At 35.8% G+C, this 24075-nt stretch overlaps 1 protein-coding gene across 1 annotated transcript in view; it reads right to left on the bottom strand.

The window, feature by feature from the left end:
• The window catches only part of LOC127434014 (PHD finger protein 24-like), a 61680-nt gene extending 45470 nt beyond the window's left edge, over positions 1–16210 (bottom strand). The window contains exon 1 of the mRNA XM_051686434.1: positions 15837–16210. The gene's annotated coding sequence lies outside the window, so the exon portion shown is untranslated. The remainder of the gene's footprint in view (positions 1–15836) is intronic.
• Positions 16211–24075: the final 7865 nt, after the last annotated feature.

Below are 24075 nucleotides of genomic sequence, written 5' to 3'. Positions count from 1 at the left end.
CCTGGGAGTGACAGAGAGATTACTGCAGTGATTACCCTGGGTACTGTGATGTACTTTACCCTGTTACCGCTCAATGTGTTCTGGCACTCATATTGCCACTCTGGCTGATAGATACATCAGCTGGCTGAGGGAGGTGTGGTTTATCGTCTTGTCGCTGAATTAATTCATGTGTCTCATTTGGGCGCAGTCTCGCGGCTGGCTACAAACAGCATATATTACTGTCTGATAATGATATAATTTCTCCCTTAAGTCAATAAAAAGAAATGTACTCATAAGCTGACTGGTTTTTGTACAGTATACTGTACACCAGAGTAGAGATTGGTGGAGAACATGCCTTTGAGGAGAAGTAGAATTTAGAAAAATCTGAATTTGATCCCGAATGTTTTCCCCCATTTTGGTCAGCAATGTTATAGTCTCTCAAGTAAGCAGACTTTTAACTACTGCTATAAAGTCTGGTCCACTTTGCAGCAAGAAGTTCTCAACAAATCCAATTTGGTTTTCAAATCTGATCTTTAAGACTGACTATCCGCACTGTCATTTTGCATGTGATGAAATCAGACCCTTTTTAAGATAGTGTTGTCAATATTCGGTGTGCATACATTGGTTGCTGTAATAATGCTGTAATAATGTAGTGCCAAAAGACTTTCTTATACAACAACTGAGAGTAGCCGTCAGTATTACTAAGCGACCCGAATGAGGAAAAAACTGTTTGAAATCTGATCTGGGGTGCATTTCCCAAAAGCATCGTTGCCAACATAGTTCAACGATTTGGTGTTTCACAAATGGCATCGCAAATTTGTGTGGTTGGAACTACAGCTTTTTACCTGTGGTTTGAAGCATAGTTCTTTATTAGTTTGCTGTGTGGACATCGTTTCACTTTGCTGAGGCGAAGTGAAACGATGTCCACCCCCTGTGTAACGTCATTAACGACATGTTGTTCAACCTTTGTGGTTCAAATGATGGATGTGCAACATAGTTACTACAGTTTCGGGGTATAGTCATGACTAGCTAGTTAATTTCTCCAACAATGCATCGTACTATGTGGTTAAGCAGTGAGTTTCGTCATTGTTTGGGAAACGCACCTCCTGACTGTTCAGACTGAGATGCAATCCAAAAAATCTGATTTAAGTGGTTATATAAGTATCTACGCATATGGATGTGGTTTGGATTAAATTTGCAAACATCTGATTTAATGTGTTTTGTTTTGTCTTGTTTTGCTTTGTTTTGTTAACTACAAAAAAATAAAAATAAATAAATAAATAAAAATTTAATGAAACTCAATCTTTTATTGTGGGCACTCAGTTATGGAAACAACTGTGAGCCAGTCAGCTGAGTTGTAAATGTCATGTGACAGGTTTATAACACTTTATGCAGCAGACATGGAAAAACACAAGTCTTTTTCATGTTATATAAAGAAATGTTGTGATTTATGGTTTTGGGTTTTTGCATAATTTTTTTTTTTTTTTTTATCAAAACACTATCAAAATTAATAGCCATCAATAAAGAAATATGCTTTTTGCAGACGTAATTGTGTATTTCATCTACCAGCAGGGGCTAACTGGACCATGCTAACCAGCCAAATCTTGACCACTTCAGCAGCTTAATCAAAGTGTCCACTTAGACAGGAAAGCCCACCAGACCGACATGTAAACTGTTAAACTTTTTAGGTTGTGTTAAGGGGCAGGAAAATCTTAAAAGAACTTAACTCTGAGAACAAAGCCGAATAAAGTTCAAAAAATATTTTTTCCTCAGAAGATGAATGTATCAGCCTGGAAGAGTGTACACGTAATTTTGAGCAAGATGCACCATAACAGCCGGAAATTGCATAAAAGCCAGACAATCAGATTGAAACTGCAGTCAGCTATTGCCCTTTCTGTATGCAATATGCATCAGACGCTCCCTGAACGATTTGAGGATAGAACTGGAACTGTTAGACATACTTTATGAATATATACAGATGGATGAAGAGTCCTCAGAGGCAAGAGGCAGAGGAAGAGAGAGGATACAGCAGGTCACTACTTAGAGCATAAAAGATGAAAATCTCTCTGGCTATAGAGCAGTTGTTACAATGTCTGAGTCAATCCCTTTGTGAAAACCTCATGATAATGACTTTTGACCAGAAACCCCACTGCAACAGTGCTTTCAGCACAGATTATAACATTTACAGTCCAGTGGCGACTGGTGCTTTTCAAAAATGGAGAAGTACAGATGTCACTCTCCAATGGACAAATGTGTACTCAGTTTTTAATTATTATTATTATTACTATTATTATTATTATTATTATTATGCAATGTTGCTCCTTTTAGCAGCTTCTTAATCTAACTACTAAATAGTGAAATTACAATTAATGTAATTGACCAAGCTTATAACCGTAGTTTTGCAATATTTTTAAAAGACAAGAGACAAAATGATCAACGCTAAATTAAATGTGTAACAATAGATACATTTTTGGGCCATTGGTGTCACCAAATGGAATTGCCAATTACCAAGCACTCCCCCCATCTGCCATTGATCATTCCAACAGATAGTTCCATCCTCACACCATTGGCTAAGCTAATGTTGCTATGTTGGATTAGTTAGGATACTCGAACAAAGAGAGCAAAATTTTGATAGCATCACACAGCCATAGTGTTTATACATTTCAGGGAAATCCACCAATATTAAGATAGGATAGGAGAAAGTATTGTAACATCGAATTAAAATTAACATCACCTTTTAATTAACATAAAATCAAAATATACCGTTTACTTTCTTTATACCTGGTCTTGGTGCGCATGATTAATTTGTGTTATTCCAAAGAAAATTTGTCTCTTGTTGTCACAATCTTTTATCAAAATGTAATAACTTTCAATACCTCTGACAGATATAATGAAAAAAAATCAAGGGTTTAAAATCCCTCATAAATAATTACAAATAGTTTTACAAATACAGTTAGCTCATAAATGACACCTCAAGGAAACCATCTTAGTGATGTGCACAAGTAATCGACTAATTGAGTACTCATTCTGCACCAGCTAGTCAACTAATAAAAACACTACTCTCCCCATTGGCTCTTATCTATCATGGCCTCCTAATAATCTCCATCCCTGAATTGAATGTGGGTGGTGAGCGTTCTGGCGCACTATGGCTGCCGTCGCATCATCCAGGTGGATGCTGCACACTGGTGGTGGTTGAGTAGATTCCCCCTATACTATGTAAAGTGTTTTGAGTGCTTAGAAAAGTGCTATATGAATGTAAGGAATTATTATTAATTATTATTATAATTATTACTCGAATATCACAAATTTATTTTCTTTTGCGCATTTGTCTGCCATGGGCAATGCTGAATTATCCTGTGCTTTCCTCTTAACCTCTCACCAAATCTCATAGTTACAATTGAGTCATTGAGGTATTGGATGAGAGAAGGAGACATATTGGCATCTTGTGGCAATACTTGTAATATTTTGACTCTTATTGAATTCTACTCTGATATTTGGTTCTTGTTGGAGTCATGCATACCAAGGATCTGTTTTTATGGTGGAAAGAAAATCAGAAGCGGTACAAGAAACTCGGAAGCTTATTCAAGCTTATGTGTTAAATAGTTGATCAAGGGCAGAGCACATTTTATAAAATCTAACTTTCACTACTTGTTTTTCTGAATAATACATGTAAAATAATAAAACTGTTATAGCATTTTTATGTAGTTAATGTATGTGCATTACCTTAATGCCATCAGTATTGGTTTCTATGTAAGCTCCAGGTTTTTTTATTATTATCATTAATGCATATTGTTTATTGAATTTTTTTCCCCAAAAGAAAAGCATAGTTTGTTAAAGTCAGCTTATTTTGAAACCGTTCTTGGTAATGTTTGTAAATAAAACAAAATATTAATTTTGTGTAGATATGTCATACTTGATATTTTTAACTGATATTTTAATTTACAAATAAACAATTACTCTTTCTTTTTTTTTTCTTTTTTTGTGGGTTAGAGTACTCGACTACTACTTGAAAATGCCCATCCCTAAACCATACACTAAATAAATATTTCTTTGGGGTGACAATTTGCACTAGGTTTAAATAGCACCTGCCACACAGCGGGGCTATTTGCACTCCAGTGGTCTACTGGAAACAGCTAAATTAAAGTCAAACTGTGCCCTCAAGTGTCACTGCAATAGCTTAGTGTGTAAAGAGTTTTTAAAGCGGATGTCCTGTGTTTAATTCCCTTCTTTGTCCCACTTTATCCCATACTGTCTCCTGTCTCTTAATATTTAATTTAATATTACTTATAATAATAAATAAAAATAAATATAAAGGTTGATTTCTGTTTTTTCTTTTTTCTTTCTTTTTTTTTTTCTTTTTTTTTTATTTATTTATTTTTTTTTTTTTTGACATGGTGGGGAGTTGAGAGAAAGGTTTGATAAGGATCAAATTAACAATGCTTTTACAATAATAATATTGTAGTAACCATACTTTTTGGCCATAGATTTAATGCACTTAACCATGGTGTTACTACATTAATATAGCATTAATATAGTAACCATGTTTAATTTTGTGGTTGACTATGATTTTACTACAAAATACAATGCAATAGTGATACTATGGTTACTGTAGTAAAACTATGGATAATTTTGTAAGGTAAGGTTAGGGTTAGGTTTAGGGGTAGGGTTTGGTGTAGGGTGTCTGTGGGACTCTAAATAAACAAGATAAACACACTGCAGTGATACTGTATGTTTGTATTTATTTAGAAGTGTAAATAGCATCTATCGCTATTTGCACTTAGTGCAAGTAGCTGCTGCCATAATTCTTTATTTCAATCCATGCACAGTCAAACACAAAATTCACTTCTTGAAATTGATACTTATAGCTGGATATTTGTATTTCACCAGGGAAACCCTGCAGTCCCTGAGAATGAACAGACTTAGGAATGCATTTTTTCACATTACAGATGATGCAGAGAGTCAGCAATTTCACAGAAATAAATGAGTGAAACATTTTTCTAATAAGCTCAAAGGCTCAGTTGTAGTTTTAGGCAACAGCTGTCTAACTAACACTCACAGTGCAGCTAGACCTCCTTTAAAAATACAGACGACTCTACTGAAAAAGAAATTAACAAGGCTGCTTGGGGGTAGGGCAATGTGACATCTTTTTTCATCATAATAATTCATTTAAAGCTACAATGAGACACAATTGTAGTTTAACTTTGTCTAACATGGTTTTATAATTCAAAGAATCACAAAAAATCATTCATAAAATGCATCCATTCAATATCAAATGTAATTAATTTAATATGGATGGATGGATGGATGGATGGTTGGATAAACTATGTCCTTAAGTAAAGACAAAAGGAGGTCGGAAAACAAACCAGACATTTGTGTAAAGACGCTGAGCAACCAGGTCCCTTTCACAATAATTAAATCTCATTTATTTCAGAGAAGGTTTGGGTATTCAGTGTTTTTTTTCCAATATCATGTCAACATTCTTGTACTGTATGAAATTTTATCTGATCAAATTAGGCTGAGAATTGGAGTTTAAAGCCAATTTATTTGAGGACACTTGGGACATCCGGGACACCTTGGCTTCTAATGTTTAGCCGAGTGGTGTTATGGTTTAGTAGTATTGAAGCGACAACCCTTGTTTCTTCTAGATGTTCAATTAAATTACATCTTTCTGCATACTTATGCTCTCTATACATGCATGACTGATCTGTAGCCAATAGAAATGAAGCAATGTAGTCTAGCTTTACATTTCACAATGATGTTTAGATGCAGAACTAAATCAGCATGATTGTCATCATGTTCTGAAGGAATAATGCAGGGTTTAAAAACCCCATGAAGTGGTGAGACAAGCTGAAGGTTTTTTTCCTGTGTTGATGTATTTTTTATTAAACTGAAAGATTGAGCGGGACATATTGAAGGGCTTCTCTATTTTCTTTTAAAACACTAATAGGCTTTAGTTATGTCACTGCCATGAACCATGATTTGCTACCTGCTAGTCAATTGCTATGATTTTGACAGGCAAACTCTAAATTCACTAGGGATGCACCGATGTATCAGCTGTCAATATTTATGGGCCAATTATTGACCAAATGAAAACCATCAGTATATTGGTTATAATCTTGAAAACGCTGATATGAAAAATCAATGGTTGATTTATAATTAATTAGTAATGCACTTTGTAAAAAATCTGTGAATTCAAATGCATAATCCAGAAATATTAACAGCCACAATATGTAGAAGGGTTGGCACTCCTAAGAACATGTCATATTAAATTTGTATTATTTTTCATTCTCACGTTAATGCGGAAAAACCGGCATTCACAAATCTAGCTTTTAATCTTCACCCTGCATGCTGTAAATGAGACACAAAACCTGCGTTTATACAAAGAATCCCTAACATTCACTTAAAATCCCAGTTAGTTGTGTAGTAATTTGTGATTTAATCTGAAGTGCTTAATACAGTAGGCTACGAATCTGAAAATGGCAATTTATGCTGAAGATTAATGTTTTTTACTGATATAAAAAGGTCACTTCTACACAGTGGCGCCTGCAGCTGTGCGGCAGTACGCACTGTGCGTACCATGAGCGCTCCGACTGCCCTGAGAAATATTTACTCTCAGAATATTTCACCAATCATGAAATGTGTCCCGTATTTCTGTATTATATAAGAACTAGCAATGCCCAATTTGTGAATGAATAAATCTTCTGAGTCGGTCGGTTTCAGTGAATTGGCCAAACAGACTTGCAAAACAGTCTGAATCGATTCGTGATTCAGTACAATTTGTTCAGACTGCTCTCTCACTGAATCATTTTGAGCAGTTTCTCACACAGTAAAACAGTATTGGGATATTTACGAATACAGAGAACAAACAGTGCTGAATAAAGTGGAAACTTGCCTACAGTCATCTGAAACAAAAGTCTGTCTTTTTTAGAGGTAACTTTGAGAAACTTCAGCTAGTGCTGTGTCTTGTGAACAAGGTTCATACTGAACGTGTTTTTGCGTCCGCTCACGCTGATTTTCAATCATTTTCCATGTAAACATTCGCTAGATGGATGTCTTTTGACAATTGCGTCACGTTTCACTGTGTTTTTAGCATCTCTCACAGGAATGCTACATTTTAAGACACTGTGTCAAGTTAAAAGAACTTCAACTGATAAAAACGCGTCTTGAGACACCTGCGTTCTGCTCTATTCGTCTATTCGTAACGGTTACTGGAAGAAATGCTTTAGCCAATAGTTACATGACTGCTACTCATACTCAAGAAAATAAAACAAATGCTTATCTCAAAGTCACCAGAATTGAATGCTTTGGTGTTGTTTTTTGCACACACACACAAAAAAAAAAAATCTCAAGGAGCAGCATGCCCCCGGACCCCCCTAGATATAAGGTTTATTTGGCAGATTTGTGTGCGTACCTAAATGTATGGTAGCCTATTTTTGTGTGTAATTCTTTTTTTTTTTCTTGCTAACTGCATATTCAGTTATTGTGCACTAAAATATTACATGTAATTGCATTTACATGTAATTAACACAATTACAGAGATATATAATGATGATTTGTGAGTTTTCACTGCAAAACAACACTGCAAATTGCATCGCAAAATTTGAGAAAATCTGCAGCAAATTCAGTCATTTTGGGCCGCAAAAATCAGGAAAAAGTGCTGCGAAATCCTGGTGGGACTGGTAAGTAAATAGTTCCATTCATTAATATTTCAAAAGTCATGGTTGTTTAATTGTTTATAATGCTGCTGTTTACATTGGATGTGTCCGCTGATGCTACGCGACGCAATGGCTTGAGGCTGTCTACACAGGGCGCGTCAACACAAACTTTCTAAAATGTTTCTTTGTGTTGTTGGCAACGGCAGTAATAGCACCAGCGCAAAATAGAATGGGACACCTGTTTACTGTTGCCATGACGTGCCACAACAGCATCGATTATAATGGGTTCTTCTATTGCTTTTGAAGCAACGCGCCTCTCGCGTCCACTGTAGACAGGGTATGAGTGTTAACAGTTGTGCTTGAGATGAACAGTTTAATATATTCAGATGCAATGTGTTGGATGTTCGTTATATGTAAACCGTGAACTGTATAATGTTTTGGTGCTTGTTCATTCTCTTCCGAATGAGTTTCAAAAATGGCTGATTTCAAGGGTCTGCACGATGTTAGCCAATCATAACAGTGGGTGTTTACGTTGAAGTTTTAAGAAGGCACTTAGGCCAAAACCGAGTGTTTCAGACAGAGGGACAAAAACAGGGTGGAAAATGATCATATATTATTAAATTGTGACTATTTTGGTGAGAAGAAAAAAAACAAACACTTTACTAACATTATCGGTGGACCTCAGGAAAGATAATGAAACTATAAAAAAGAGCATTTCATGACCCCTTTAAAAGGCTTCATTTTAAAATATAGTCTGCAGTCAGCACTGTATGAGCAAGCGGCACCCTCTAGTGGTCTGGACGGCATTATCCATTGTCCATTATGCTACTATAATGCATAATTTAAAATAGGGCTGCTTGATTATGGCAAAAATCATAATCACATTATTTTGGTCACTATTGAGATCACGATTATTTAACATGATTACTCATTGACTTTGGAAACATCATGCATTTATTGAACTTTTTTAAAAAACTTGTCTTTTTAACAGTGGATTTCCTTGAACTTGAAATGTAAACTGCACCGGGTAGGGGAGGAGGCTATTGTCATATGATAATTATTTTATGTTACGTATGGTAGTCAAATAAAGAAAAGCCTCAATCGCCATTTACAGCAGGGGTGCTCACACTTCTATGGAATGAGATCTACTTTTTCATCATGTTATTACAGCAAGATCTACCATGTACAATAAAGGCTATACATTATCACAATACCAAAATTTCAGTAGTCGGTAGTCAAATTTGATAAATCTCAATATCAGCTTCAAAACTACAACAAATAATAACACTAACTAATATGTTAATTATAGAAGAAGTTCTTAAATAATTATTCAAGACTAGTAAACAGTCAGTAATAAAATAACAATACAAAACAGCAATGAATAGAAAGATTAAAAATAATAGAATAAAAAATACAAATTAAGATCAGTGCTTTTTTAACAGCTTTAGAAGTTTTTAACAGCAGTTTCAAGTATTCAAGTAAACATTCAGAATGAAATGCAACATAAAACTACTACTGGTCTTCACTGTATGATTATAATACATTAATACTTTTTAAAGCCACTAAAGTTATTCAGTCAAGAGCAGTGAGTGTTTTCTCATTTTCTTGTTCAGGTTGTTTGATTATTATAATGACACACTAGACAGCAGCAGGTCTATTAGCTTACATTTACACTTACAAGTCCGACATTTTAATACAAATCCGCTTTTTTCTCCGCTGTTTACTTTCACTTTAGACATCACTCTGTGTTTACATGAATAACTCACCAAGACGGGCATTTTGGCAGAATTTTTAAATGTATTTGACCATTCAGGTGCACATTAGTGCGAGCATTTTCGGAACATGTGCATGTTCAGCACACACACATACGCCGCCTGTCAATCAAACAGGGCGCAGCTGTTACTAGATCGCTAACGAATTATAAAAGTACGTGCTCTGGATTACTTTCAACAGCAGAATAAGAATATGAACTTTCTAATAAGTGACACAGGCCTAGGCTATCACAAATATAGTCGGTTATTATTTTGTTATTGACGTTTTAATCAGTCTGCTTGTCCAGTCGGGCAAGTAAAATTCTCTTCCACTTGCCCCTTCAAAAATCCACTTGTCCCAGACAAGCTTTAATGTCGAGCCCTGATTAAATATTGTATTCAACTTTCTCCGATATTTATTTTTTCTTCTGCAGTATAGCTCCTGAAGTAAATGTACATTGTTTTAAAGGAGATTTAGATATTATTTTGGAAAACACGACAAAAATGCTAATCAAAAACGTATTTTGTTCCAGTGTATAATGGACTAAGACTACACTCTCTCACCTTTATGATCACTTCAGTCCATCTTTAACTCACAAAAAACAAACTTTCTCTTCTTAATAGAGCTGCGTATCACCGATTTTCTTTTATGATAAGATACACACAGTAAATGTGACACATATATTATGATTCACTACGTTGCGAGCCATCATGTTATAATCTAGCTGCAGCAAACGCGTGAGTGACGAGCGTCCCGGCACCAGAGTGTGCATCAGCCGGGAGAAGATTCAGTCTCTTCCCCGGTTACTTTACGCAACTCATAGACGCGGCGCTGACCGCACAGAGAAATGCCAGTTTCTGAGTTCATTTTCATAAACTGCTTCCTTATTATTTGAACTTTAATAAAGGATGCTTTAAAGATATAACACCGGGGAGTTTCATTGCCAAACAAAATGCAGCACAATAATCGTTTTATCTCGATTATCTTGTTTTCATAATTGTTGGAAGTCAAAATCGTAAATTGAAAATAAAATTTGATTAATCGCCCAGCCCTAATTTAAAAGGGGGTTTTGTTCCTTTGGTTAAAACTTTTAATTTTTCCATGATGTGGTTGACATTTCTGTGAATATGCCCAACATATGCATAGTATGAATTTGTAATGTTCTATCATACAGGACATACTGTGCATGTAAAATGTGAGTTCTGTTGTTTTAAAACTGCAAAACCAAAAGTGCAAAAATGTTTTAGAAGTACAAAATAAACATTTTTCATATCAATCATCATTAGGGGTGTGACGATACACTTAGCTCACGAGACAAGACGATACACGATACTGGGTTCACGAGAACGAGGCGAGACGATATTTTAACACTATATACACTACCGGTCAAAAGTTTTGAAACACTTACTCATTCTTTATTATAATGTTTGTTTGTTTTGTCTCTCATTTGGAAGGCTGCGTCCTCTGGAGGTCGCATTTGTCGGCCGTGTATGTCGTCTCGTTTCATTTTTATTAATTTTTATTTTTTTATTGGGAATGCAAAAAAGGTTAACAATTGTATAAATGTAAGTGCATATACATAAAAAGCATTGACAATAAATAAAAAATAAGGAGAAAACAAATTAAATGAAACGGACAGCCTCGATGACGTATGCGGCCGACAACTGCGGCCGACAAATGCGACCTCCGGAGGATGCAGCCTTCCAAACGAGACACAGCCTTCGTTCGTGACTTGTCTGTCACTCTGACGCCGTTTATTGTTTCCACCGGGTACCTAAAATGCTGCCACACAAACTATTTAAAAGTGGCGGGGGCATCTTCTATGCTAATTTCACCCCCACACTCCGTCATGCTGATATCGTGAGACAGCTTTTCACCTCAGTGAGAAATATTGTTACATTTTAATATCGTGAGATCTTGTGGCACCCCTAATCATCATATTATCATATATAGTTTTGATTTTTTCTATTTATCTTTTATTGTGTCTCTCTTAAACATTTTGGCCTGTCATACGTTCAACATATCAGATCCAGGTTCAATGGAAATCATTTATTGTTAGAACAGTGAAAAGCTTTTGTACCTTTTTGTAAATTTTTTAAAGGATAATTCCAAAGTCCAGCAGTGATCTGGTTTAAGTAATGGCAAATTATCGGTAGCAGCCTATGGGTTTTTGTTAGTTCAGTATCGGTATCGGCTACAAATTTTCTTATCAGTGCATCCCTATAATGTTCAGAAATGTAGAATATCTTAATCTACTCTGTTTTATAAATCATTTTGTAACAAGCATGTATCTTTAATACAATTATATCTCTTAAATTAATCAAGAATGGAGTATATAGAATATTATGAATCTGTATTTGCTGTTGTATGAATGTTGGATTTTTATTTTTGCTTTTTTTCGTTATTGTTTTCTTTATATTTGGATATGCTTACTTTGTCTGTTATTGTATTGTTATTATGGTTATGTTTTAAAAAATACATTGATAGTAAGTTGCAGGTGAAAAAGGGGTCATTCTCTTTCTAGAGAGGAATTGATTGGATAAAATCTGATTAGTGCAGGATGAGTCATCAGTATTATTTTCTGTTTCCCAGGAAGTACACTCTCATATGGATGTCTTAAAAGCAGACATGGACTAAAAGCCACAAAACTTCAATTTTGATTTCATGGAGTCTTTAAATTCAGCAGTGTTATACTTGGCTGTATAGTGAAAACTCTTGAGTCTGTCTGTTACTGTTTGTGATGCACTGCACCTACAGGTTTAGGGGTCTTTCCCCTCATATATTATCAAAATACCATGTTTTTACAAATTGTCTCTGCCCTGTCAGTTGTTGCTGACTGGAATCCCAACAAACACTGCCTTTTATCACCTGTTTCTGTGGTGAACCGTTCTGTGAATAGGAAAGCTACAAAGCATTCTTTTTTCCATGGGAATGCTTTCCATTTATGTGAATATCCAGTCCCCAAGCACACAAAGCAAAGGTCTGAACTTAGTCAACCTAACGAGTTCACTAAGGCCACCTTCTGACAGTGAGCAACCAAACTTTATAAATAAAATCGAAACGATAAAACACATAATTATGTCTGTCTATGCCATATGAGTTTGTACATTTGAGTTCCACAACACCGTCCCTGCTTTTTTTGTCCCATAGTATCTGACCTTGGACTCTCAGCAGCCCAAAAGCAAAGCGTTAGGGCCAAACTATGAGTACAATTGTTGAAATTCCACTCGCATGCTGGCCCATGGGCATGGAGGCAACACAATGTGGAGAAATTTGAATGTAAATACCTCTAAAGAGGAAGAGGAGCCCCCACATTGGCATTCAGTTTCTGTCAGGCACTGAGTCTGTGCCAGGCAATCTTCTGAGAAGAGCTGACAATGAGCACTGTGAGAGAGACTGTCTGCAGGGATCCAGAGCTGACACTCATAGTAAATTGTGGGTAAGAGGGATGGATGAAAACTGAGTACCAAAAGATGGAGGACAGTCCCGAAGATGTGGGATAGTGACTGGAATTAGTTTTCAGGGACATTTTTTTTTTTACCTTTATGAGGGGTGTTCAATAGTATTTTCCTTTTTTTAAATACTTGAGCTGAATCAATTAATTGAAATGAATTCTCAGGCTGGACTTTAATTGCTGTTGTTGCCTATAAAACAACATCAAATGCAAAAGCAGCTGTAAATAATGCACAAGATATCATATCACAATAAACACTTGCTAGTATACATTTTAAATAATCAGAGTCACTTTGGATTTTGGTATAATCACTGTTTCACAATTTGGAGTTGTTGGGAGTGTTTATGTTTAGTGTTATTAGGGTTGAAATTTGGAATATTTTGGAAATTTTTGTCACTTTCAGAGGCATTTTTGGTTCATTTCTGACCCCGGTGATTTGGAAATGCTATATAGATTAATGGGCAGTGTTGGGTACATTACTTAACCCTTTAAGCTTGGATGGGCCCGCCAGGAAAATATAATCATCAATATATTAATAACTACAGTCTTTACCAACATAAAATAGGTATCGTTTGAAAGCTTAGAAGCTCTACTTTCCATTGCATACAGGCATTATAACCAAAACTGAACAAGTGCTTTTAAATTTGCGGACAAATCAGAAGTGTTCAGTTTTGATAATTTATTCAAACAAAATTGCACTGTACATTTTATTGCAATCAGTAAAACATCAAAGTCATCAAATAGCCATGTGTCATATATTGTTGGAAAGCTCTCGAAGAGTATAATACAACCAGACAGTGGCGGTTCTAGCTTGTATGGTGCCCTGTGCGAAACCCGCTTCAAAACGCCCCCAAAGTTATTGATGGTGGGGGGGTCTGTGTGGGTGCCTCGTGCCGCCTCTCCGCAAGATGCCACCCTGGGCAACTGCACATGTCGCCCATGCCTAAATCCGCTACTGCAACCAGATTATTTAGCGAGTAATAGCTAAGTATATGTCTTTGACATACATGTTGGTGTTGCTTATGTGCTGCATTTTCGCTTATAACTTCACGAAAAATAAACAGAACATAAAATATCACATAGCATTATTTAGAGGAGGTGATTGTATTTCAAACAAGCCCACACAAGGTAATCGGATGCATAGATCATAAGATAACACACACAAAGCACAATATTACGTATGGCCACCAGGAGATGGCGCCAAGTACACGACACACACTCGATGCAGACTCGTGTCAAAAAGCACTCATTCTGTGAAATCTCATTACTACAATTATGTCTGCATGCTATGCATACCTTTTGTCATCGTTGTGTTTGTATGTGTAATTAGTTCTTATGTACAGTTATTTTGTTTTATTTGTTTGGAGAGATTTTTGGACACTTAGAGATATTTTTGTAATGCTATAACTTTTGATTGCTTTGTCGTATCAACACACACACAAAAAAAAATAATAATAATTCTCAGCCACCTTATTTACACCCAGAGATATATAATGTCAAATAAGCAGTTTCTTAGGCTGAGAGTCTCAGAATATATCATAATCTATATCATTAAAACATTTGAAAAGTTTTATTTATAATCATATTACTAATTACTTTACTTTTATGTTACTTTCTAAAATACTTTTCACAGGAAGGTTTTTGTTTTTCTGCTCAATAAATCTGCTCAAAATAATGCCTCTATTTCCTCCTTGTTCATTGTTGTTCTCCCTTCAGCTGTCACATAAACACAAACATACATAGATATGAACATAATTCTTGTTTTAAATTTATTCTAAACAAATAATATTATTTTAGAAATTTACGTAACTCAAGCAATGCACTTAAAAGTAATCAACTGTAACTGTTATTTGATTACAAGAATTTAAACTGTAGGCTAATGTGTCATTTGATTAAAGTAACGAATTACTTTGTAATCAGATTACACACAACACTGTTAATGGGTGGAATGGAACAAACAAATGTTCAATGTTGTCAAGAGTTGCCACAAACCATCTGATTTTGAAAATGTTATCAAAGAATTCAGTACACTTAATGAGAAATATCTCCGATTAATCATGTTCTGTTCAGATTTACTTTATATTTATATAATAGAATAATATCCATTATTATAATCAATGTTATTAATAATGATATTATAATAATTAATACTAGTTTCTAAAAGATAAATAAAACTTCTACAAAAAAAACATCTACATGTCTTGCCCTGAAATGTAATCACCTTAGAGAGAATTTGTCAAAGCACCACACTTTGTCTAAATGACCACATAACACACTGCACGCTCCTGGGCTGTGACGTCAGAGCTGATGCAAAAGGGTCTTACTAAGAGAGACTGAAATTGATCTAGCAAACTTACCTCTGCAGTGCTGCGCAGGGAGCATGTGCATAACTTCATCGCGCACATAACACACCTTTAGAATTTGTTTTAATAATTTTATTGAATATTCATTCTTAAAGCAAACATGTAGCATGCAACATTCAGTCAGGGTTGTAAAAGTTACTGCATTAATAATATTAGCCTATGGGTATTTCAGTCATCCAAAATGGCAAAAAAAAAAAAAAAAAAAAAAAAAAAAAAAAGAAAAAAAAAATATATATATATATATATATATATATATATATATATATATATATATATATATATATATATATATATATAATAATTACGTAGCGGAGTAACAATAATGCGTTGTTCTCTTCCATACCCGTCTAACAACACCGACCTACATCGCACAGGTGGGATAGGCTACATGGGGGCTTTTTCTGCACCCACACCAAACACTGATGCATGAATTTTCTAGCTCGCGATATTTACGTCTGTGCACAGTAAGTTGTGGGCTTTCATGACGCGATTTAAATGCGCGTTAAAATTCTACCTTGTCAGTCTTAATTGCGCCTCTTGCCAGATTTACCGACGTTTTAAAATAACGAGTTTAGAAAAGCACAATTACCTTGATTTATTGAGTATCAAAGTGAAAATAAACCTAAAACAAACCTGGGACGGATTCAGATGGCGCTCCGGGACTTGAGATTTGATTTCTTCTGCTCCTTTTACGCACGGCCAGCAGTCATTTCAAAGGGTTCGCTTTCGTCAGTGAATGCTATGCGCCTCGGTATATCACAGCCTTGTCGTATTGTGTGTAACCCCTTCAACCAAATATTCCGCAAGCGAAGAAAAACAACGTTGTTTGATGAAGCGCGAGCTCAATGAAGCGTCTTGCATCAAGGCGGAATAACTGGACAGCTCCGGTGCTGAAATCTTCAAAATGTGAATGACAAGTGTAACTTTGCTTTGGGTATAACCTACGGCTCCTGTAAACACGGAAAGAGCCCTGTTAAAAGTTGTATATGCGGCTTCAACTGCCTAGGCTACTAGATTTGCAAGGTTCAAGTGTTCTTTGAGCCTCTTCGGGGGAACTTGTTTTCAACCTGCAAAAGGAGACGTTTCATTGGTCTGCTCAAATGACGTTTGCACTGGGACATTCGATGAGCCATTACGTAGAGTATGGACGCAAACATTGTTTTAATATTTCAGATTTATGAGAAATTAAGATTTATTCCCTTGTTGATTTTGGTAATAATCATTAGTGGTTGACCGATATGGGTTTTTCAGTGCCCAATGCGGATGCCAATATCTAATGGATGATTTCATATCATATATAGACACAAGTAATAGTGATAGCACATATGTATGTACAGTATACACTATGGGTCAATGACGTGATTTTTTTGTCCTGATCCATCAAAAGGATATTTCACCGAAAATGAAAATTCTCTCATCGTTTACTCTTCCTCATGCCATCCCAGATGTGTATAGCTGTGTCTGAATTCGCCCACTCGTTCACTCATTCACTATTTCCTATATAGTGAATGGCAGGCAGTGAGTGAACGAAGTGAGTGAATTCAGACGATGACGTAAATTCCATGCACTAGAGAGCACTCGGGAGCTGTCGCAGACATTTTGTCATGAACATTTCACTATGTGGCTTCATGAATTTGACCATCTCTGTAATCTTTATATATATATATATATATGTTACACTGGCAGCCAAAAGTTTGGAATAACATACAGATTTTGCTGTTTTGGAAGGTAATTGGTACTTTAATTCCCCAAAGTAGCATTCCACTGATCACAAAGTATAGTCAGGACATTACTGATGTAAAAACAGCACCATCACTATTTGAAAAAAGTCATTTTTGATTAAATCTAGACAGGCCCCATTTCCAGCAGCCATCATTCCAATACCTTATCCTTGAGTAATCATGCTAAATTGCTAATTTGGTAATAGAAAATCACTTGCCATTATATCAAACACAGTTGAAAGCTATTTGGTTCATTAAATGAAGCTTAACATTGTCTTTGTGTTTGTTTTTGAGTTGCCATAATATGCAATAGACTGGCATGTCTTAAGGTCAAAAGGTAAAAAAAAATGGCAAAAAAGAAACAGCTTTCTCTAGAAACTCGTCAGTCAATCATTTTTTTGCGGAATGAAGGCTATACAATGCTTGAAATTGCCAAACAAACTGAAGATTTCATACAAAGGTGTACACTACAGTCTTCAAAGACAAAGGACAACTGGCTCTAACAAGGACAGAAAGAGATGTGGAAGGCCGGATGTACAACTAAACAAGAGGATAAGTACATCAGAGTCTCTAGTTTGAGAAATAGACACCTCACATGTCCTCAGCTGACAACTTCATTGAATTCTACCTGCTCAACACCAGTTTCATGAACAACAGTAAAGAGAAGACTCAGGGGTGCAGGCCTTATGGGAAGAATTGCAAAGAAAAAGCCACTTTTGAAACAGAAAAACAAAAAGAAAAGGTTAGAGTGGACAAAGAAACACAGACATTGGTCAACAGGTAATTGGAAGAAAGTGTTATGGATCTTTTGAGCTTTTGTGGGATCAGCTAGACTGTAAGGTGCGTGAGAAGTGTCCGACAAGACAGCCACATCTTTGGTAAGTGCTACAGGAAGTGTGGGATGAAATGTCACCTGAGTATCTGGACAAACTGACAGCTGGAATACCAAGAATCTGCAAAGCTGTCATTGTTGCATGTGGAGGATTTTTTGATGAGAACTCTTTGAAGAAGTTTAAGAAGTTCTGAACATTTTTTTCAGATTGTAATAGTAAATTTTCATGTTATTAATGTCCTGATTATACATTGTGATCAGTTGAACGCCACTTTGGTGAATAAAAGTACCAATTTCTTTCCATAAGCGCAAAATCTGTACATTATTCCAAACTTTTGGCCACCAGTGTGTATATATATATATATATATATATATATATATATATATATATATATATATATATATATATATATATATATACACACACACACACACACACACTACCGGTCAAAACTTTTGAAACACTTGACTGAAATGTTTCTCATGATCTTAAAAATATTTTGATCTGAAGGCGTATGCTTAAATGTTTGAAATTAGTTTTGTAGACAAAAATATAATTGTGCCACCATATTAATTTATTTCCTTATAAAACAAAAATGTAATAAAAAAAAATAAAAATAAAAAAAAGTTTTTGAAATTGATGACTTGGACCAAATAATAACAAAAAGCAGCCAATAAGTGCCCAACATAGATGGGAACTCCTTCAATACTGTTTAAAAAGCATCCCAGGGTGATACCTCAAGAAGCTGGTTGAGAAAATGTCAAGAGTACATGTCTGCAAATTCTAGGCAAAGGGTGACTACTTTGAAGATGCTAAAATATAACACAGTTTTGATTAATTTTGGATTTTGTTTAGTCACAACATAATTCCCATAGTTCCATTTATGTTATTCCATAGTTTTAATGACTTTACTATTATTCTAAAATGTAAATCTTGTCGGTGTCCTCCACCCAAGTCCAGAGGCAAACTTGGCACAGAAATGTACCCCGTCTTGTCTGGTGAATCTTGTTTTCCTGAGGAGAAGATAAAGGCGTTTTACACAAAGAGCAACAACTTTGAGGCGTGCGTTGTTAGCTCGTCGACGCCACCCATCGGTAAAAAGTTATTAAGACAAAATACATTCAGCTGTAAACTAAATAACTGAAGAATAGATCCATTGAACTCCTGGAAAATTTCTTACAGGATATTTAAAAACTTAGATTTCAGTTTTTAGTTTACAGTTGGATGCATTTTGTCCACATAAGATAAACTACTAAAAGCTAATGTTCAAAGTTGATGTTAATAATACACTGATGTCAGTGTATCATTTGTGTATCTTATGTTTATATAAATATTTGTTTTTATATATATATATATACACACATCCATAAGAATGGTTTACAAATTTAACACATTTTACCACCAAACATTACCTTACACTATTATATAAGTCTGAGGCCAGACTTTAGGCTTACCAGACAAACCCTGACCTACCTCATTACCATCCTCCATGAGGATCATCACCACGAATGGGGTCATGGTGTCGAAATTCTGGTCTTTACATTTTGGCTGGCAAGTGCAACTTCTTACCGGGTTGTTTGCAGATTATTTGATATACCCCGCTCGACAGTGCACATGATTGTTCACAGAGTCACAAAAAAGATCCTCCAGATCAAACAGAGTGTAATCTGCTTCCCATCTCTGCAGCAGCTTGAGGAAATCAGTGCTGGCTTTGCAAACCTTGCTGGCGGCACTGCCTTTGGTGCACTTGCTGCATCATTGATGGCTGTCACATTAGAATCAAGCCACCATCTGCTGATTCTATGTGCTACTTAAACAGAAAGTTGTCTTATTCCATCCAGCTACAAGCACTCTGTGACCACCAAGGAAAATACCTGGACAATTTTGTGGGTTATCCTGGATCTGTCCATGACTCCAGAGTGCTCAAGAACAGCCCAATCTACACTAAGGCACTGTACCCACCAGAGGGATACCACATTTTAGGAGATGGAGTTTACCCCTGCCTTAGCCACCAAATCTCTCTTATTACACCATACAGAGAGTCACTCCAGAATGCAAGTCAGCATCATTTCAACTCCCATCATGCAAAATTTCGGCCCATAATTGAGAGATCGTTTGGCAGTTTGAAAACACGATGGCAATCCATCTTCTTCAAGGCCCTTGAAGTTTAGCCAGTGTTTGCTCCAGAGGTCATAGTTTGTTGTGCTGTTCTGCACAACATCTGCATCACAAGTGGTGACATCACGGAGCCAGAAGAAGGCCAACTGAACAACGATGACCCTGATGACCAGCACATAACAGACCCGCAGAGTGGTGAACACATGAGAAACCACTTAGCTGCAGCCGTCTCTGCTCCAGATTTTGATGATCTTCCTCCAGCCCTACAACATCATGATTATTTATAAAACCTGATTCTATAAATGACTATTTACTAATCTAACATACAGTTATTATATAGTTGTTATATAGTTGTGAAAATAAAAGCAATTATGACTCCAAATAAAAACTTTAATTTTTTTTCCACAATTTTCTCAAGAATTGAGAGAAGTCTCTCCTCCCTCATCTCTTCTCATTCTCTCCTCTGCCTTCTCAGCCTCTTTCTCTAAAAAATCCAGAACTGAGTCCCTTCTCTGTCTCTCTGCTGGCCCTGCATCTCCACTCCCTCCCATGTCCTCCTGCTCTGGCTCCTCTGGTACTGAATCAGGGGAACTCACTGCGGCAACAATGGAGTTTCCTGTGATGAGGCAATTAGGATGGGAGGCTGGTTGGATGGCCTCCCACCTATTGCCTCATCCATGAGGTTGTACCCCTTCCATGTTCCTGCAGTGGATTCCCCCGATTCAGTCCCAACTCCAGTGGGTGGCTTCCTTAGCTCCTAAAAATGATTTAGAAGAGAATGATATATCTTATAGAGATACATGACATTTTCATATAAAAAGGCTCTGACACCATAAAGTCATTCAGTATGGTTTTAAATGAATAGTTCACCCAGAAATTATAACTTTTTATATAATTATCATTTACTCACCCTTAAGTGGTCTCAAACTTGTATGACTTACTTTCTTCCACGGAGCACAAATAAAATATTTTAGAGATATGATCTGTTTATCTCCATACAATGCAAGGCATAAAGGCAGCAAAAAGGTTATGCGTAAGACTATCTAATAACTTTTGATTAGAACAGAAAAAAAAATTAACTGCTTTTTCACTATAAATCTTGACATAAGCAGTCTCCTAGCCCTAGATTTCAAGCTCAGATCTCCTAGATTTCAAGTTTTGATTACACTTCCTGGCACCATCTTGCATTCTGGCATGCATCAAGCACTATGAAGTGTAATTGAGCTTGAAATCATGATTGGCTAGGAGACTGCTGATGTCAAGATAGATAGTGAAAAAGGAGTTACAGTTTGGTCTGTTCTCACTCAAAACTGATTGGATCGCTTCAGAAGACATAGTTTTAACCACTGTAGTCATATGTATTGCCTTAATGCTAGAGGCATTGTGGGTAAGAATGAGTGAACAAATGTAAGGAACGAGATGTAGGGAATGAACACCACTACAAAATGGCTGACACCTGAAATAGTGCACTATTTAGAGGATGGGGCGGTTTCGGACACAGCTCATGACTTTCTTTCTTCTGCTGAACACAAATGAAGATTTTTAGAAGAATATTTCAGTTCTGTAGGTCCATACAATGCAAATAAATGGTGACCAGAACTTCAGAAGCTCCAAAAAGGAGATAAAGTCAGCATATAACTCCTTTTTCGCTGTACATCTTGTCATTGCTGTCTCTAGGCATAATCATGATTTGAAGCTCGGTTACACTTCTGAGTGCTTGATGCATGCGCAGTGCGCTAGATGATGCTATAGGAAGTGTAATCGACGCTTGAAATCAAAAATACAGTGAAAAAGTAGTTATATTTTGGTCTGTTTTCACCCAAAACCAAATGGATCACTTCAAAAGACATGGATTAAACCACTGGAGTCTGATGGATTTCTTTTATGCTGACTTGATCTCCTTTTTGGAGCTTTTGGAGTTCTGGTCACCATTCACTTTTCTTGTATGGACCTACAGATCTGAGATATTCTTCTAAAAATCTTCATTTAGTGTTCAGCAGAAGAAAGAAAGTCATTCACATCTGAGATGGCATGAGGGTGAGTAAATGAGAGAGTATTCATTTTTGGGTGAACTATCCCTTTAAGCTATTAAATAATACATTAATAAATTCACACAATTCACACAAAAAATAACATGAAAACCTCTCTAAAATGTTTCTAACATGTTTCAAATTTCTGAATTCAACATCATTTTTATATTTGTCATGGGGCTTAAAATAAAAAATGTCAAAGTGGTGTAACCATCCAGAGAAACTAAAATAAAATAAGTCCCATTAAAAGCTACAATTCTTGAAAAAATAAATGTTGGCATACCCAATTTGGAATAATCTTTTATTATTGTTTCTTTAAAAAAAAAAAAAAAAAAAAAGGCAGTGAAGCCATTTTATTTTAAAATATTATTCTTTTATTTTTGTATTATTACTTTTGTTCACAAAATCAAAGTCAGCTGGTGTAACCAACATGCAGGTAGCCATTCGGTTGTCATGTGACAAAAAAAACATAAAACAGAGAGGTTGCCTTTAGACCCTCATGACTGTGTGTGTGAAGTTTTAAAAAATAATTGATTTTATTCAGGTCAACTTCTTGATATCCATGATTTAAAAATTCAAGATTTTTGTTAACAAATATTTTTTTACCCTGAAAAATATGTTTGAAAACTTTTTTGAAATGAATGATTAAGTTGTGTACACTCACGTGTATTCAAGGTGCAAGGAAAATACTTTAACGCCTTTTACTTGGTGGTTGTGCAACTTGACATTTTATACAGATTTTTACATAGATTTTTCTTTTTTCTCTCTTTCTCTCTCTTTTTTTTTTTTTTTTTTTTTTTTTTTTGAAAATGCTATAAATGTTTTTCAAAACTGTATGAAACCAAAGAAGTTGAAACATACTGCATGATTTAGACCAGATTTTCAAAAGATTTCAAATTTTTAGCACCCCGGACTACATTATTTGTCAATGACCCATACACAAAATTGCTGAAATTAAATCAACATTTATTTTACACATTACTTAGCCTACCCAAAATTAATAAAAAAAATATTTGAAAACACAAAATGTGCTCAGATTTTGTTTATAGAAAAATGAGCACAGTTTATGCCAGTTTATAGGCTATCTAATAAATAGACAAATTTCAGCAAGTAATCTGCCAGACCAATACATCAGTTTATTGCTAATAATCATCATGATAAAATGATGGTTGAGGTTTCACCAAATGGGGCTTGAAAATTTCATGATCTCAAGACCACTAATTAGTCACATTTTGTTCTCATATGTGGCTTAGAAGTAATAATTATGATCACTAAATATTCATCGAATGCTTTCTCTGAAATAATCACTGTTTTCATACAGTTTATCAAGATCTCATATAGTCTCATTTTAGTCATGCATAGGCAGTTATGTCCAACACTTCCCAGTATCTGGTCCTAGTGCATGCTGGGTCAAATGGAGATGCATACATAATTGATGGTGAGGTAAATGCCCATTGAACAGTGGATCCCCCAGGGACCACTACACCTATACTGTCAAAAGGAAATGAAAGAGAAGATCAAGCCTTTATGAATTAGATCCGGTACCAAGCCAAACCCTCACCCTGCTATCTCCTTCTGGTCTTTCACCTGGAGAAAAATTAAAATAAATCTCTAGATCTTAAAATGAAGATCACATACTGATATGAAAGGCAAAGTGGAAAGTTGGAAGCGAATGAGGCATTGTGGGAGAGAATTTAAGGTGGTTACTAGTGTGTAATTACTGCTTCAATAATTTTTTGTCTTTTTATATTTCATTTTTAAACAAGACACTGTAGTTATAATTTTCAATAGCTGGTAATTGTTTAGGTTATGCTCAGGTTTTATCTGTTGACAAAACGCTACATCTTTGTCAAGCTCAGATTGGGCAAAAAAGATGTAAGAAATGATTCAAGGGCAGCCAACAAGTGCTTCACCACTCTTTAATACAGACAAATGTTCCTGACCAGAACACAGGTACAGTGGAGCCAGACTCGGTGCTTTCACAATGAATGGCGGGGACAGCAACAGTTGCACAAACTCCATCACCATTAGCAGCCCATCTACAGCGTGATCTCTCGGCCATTAGCGTTCATTTGGCAGGACTCTGGGGAAGAGCCCAGCATCAAGCTATCTGCTAACAATATGATGAATGAGAGAAAAGTGCTGACAGACACTAATTATGGATGCTTCT

Source organism: Myxocyprinus asiaticus, chromosome 43 (genome assembly GCF_019703515.2).
Source record: "Myxocyprinus asiaticus isolate MX2 ecotype Aquarium Trade chromosome 43, UBuf_Myxa_2, whole genome shotgun sequence".
Classification (NCBI taxonomy): domain Eukaryota; kingdom Metazoa; phylum Chordata; class Actinopteri; order Cypriniformes; family Catostomidae; genus Myxocyprinus; species Myxocyprinus asiaticus.
Note: the sequence above shows the minus strand (reverse complement) of the source record. Positions and strands in the feature narration are given on the sequence as shown.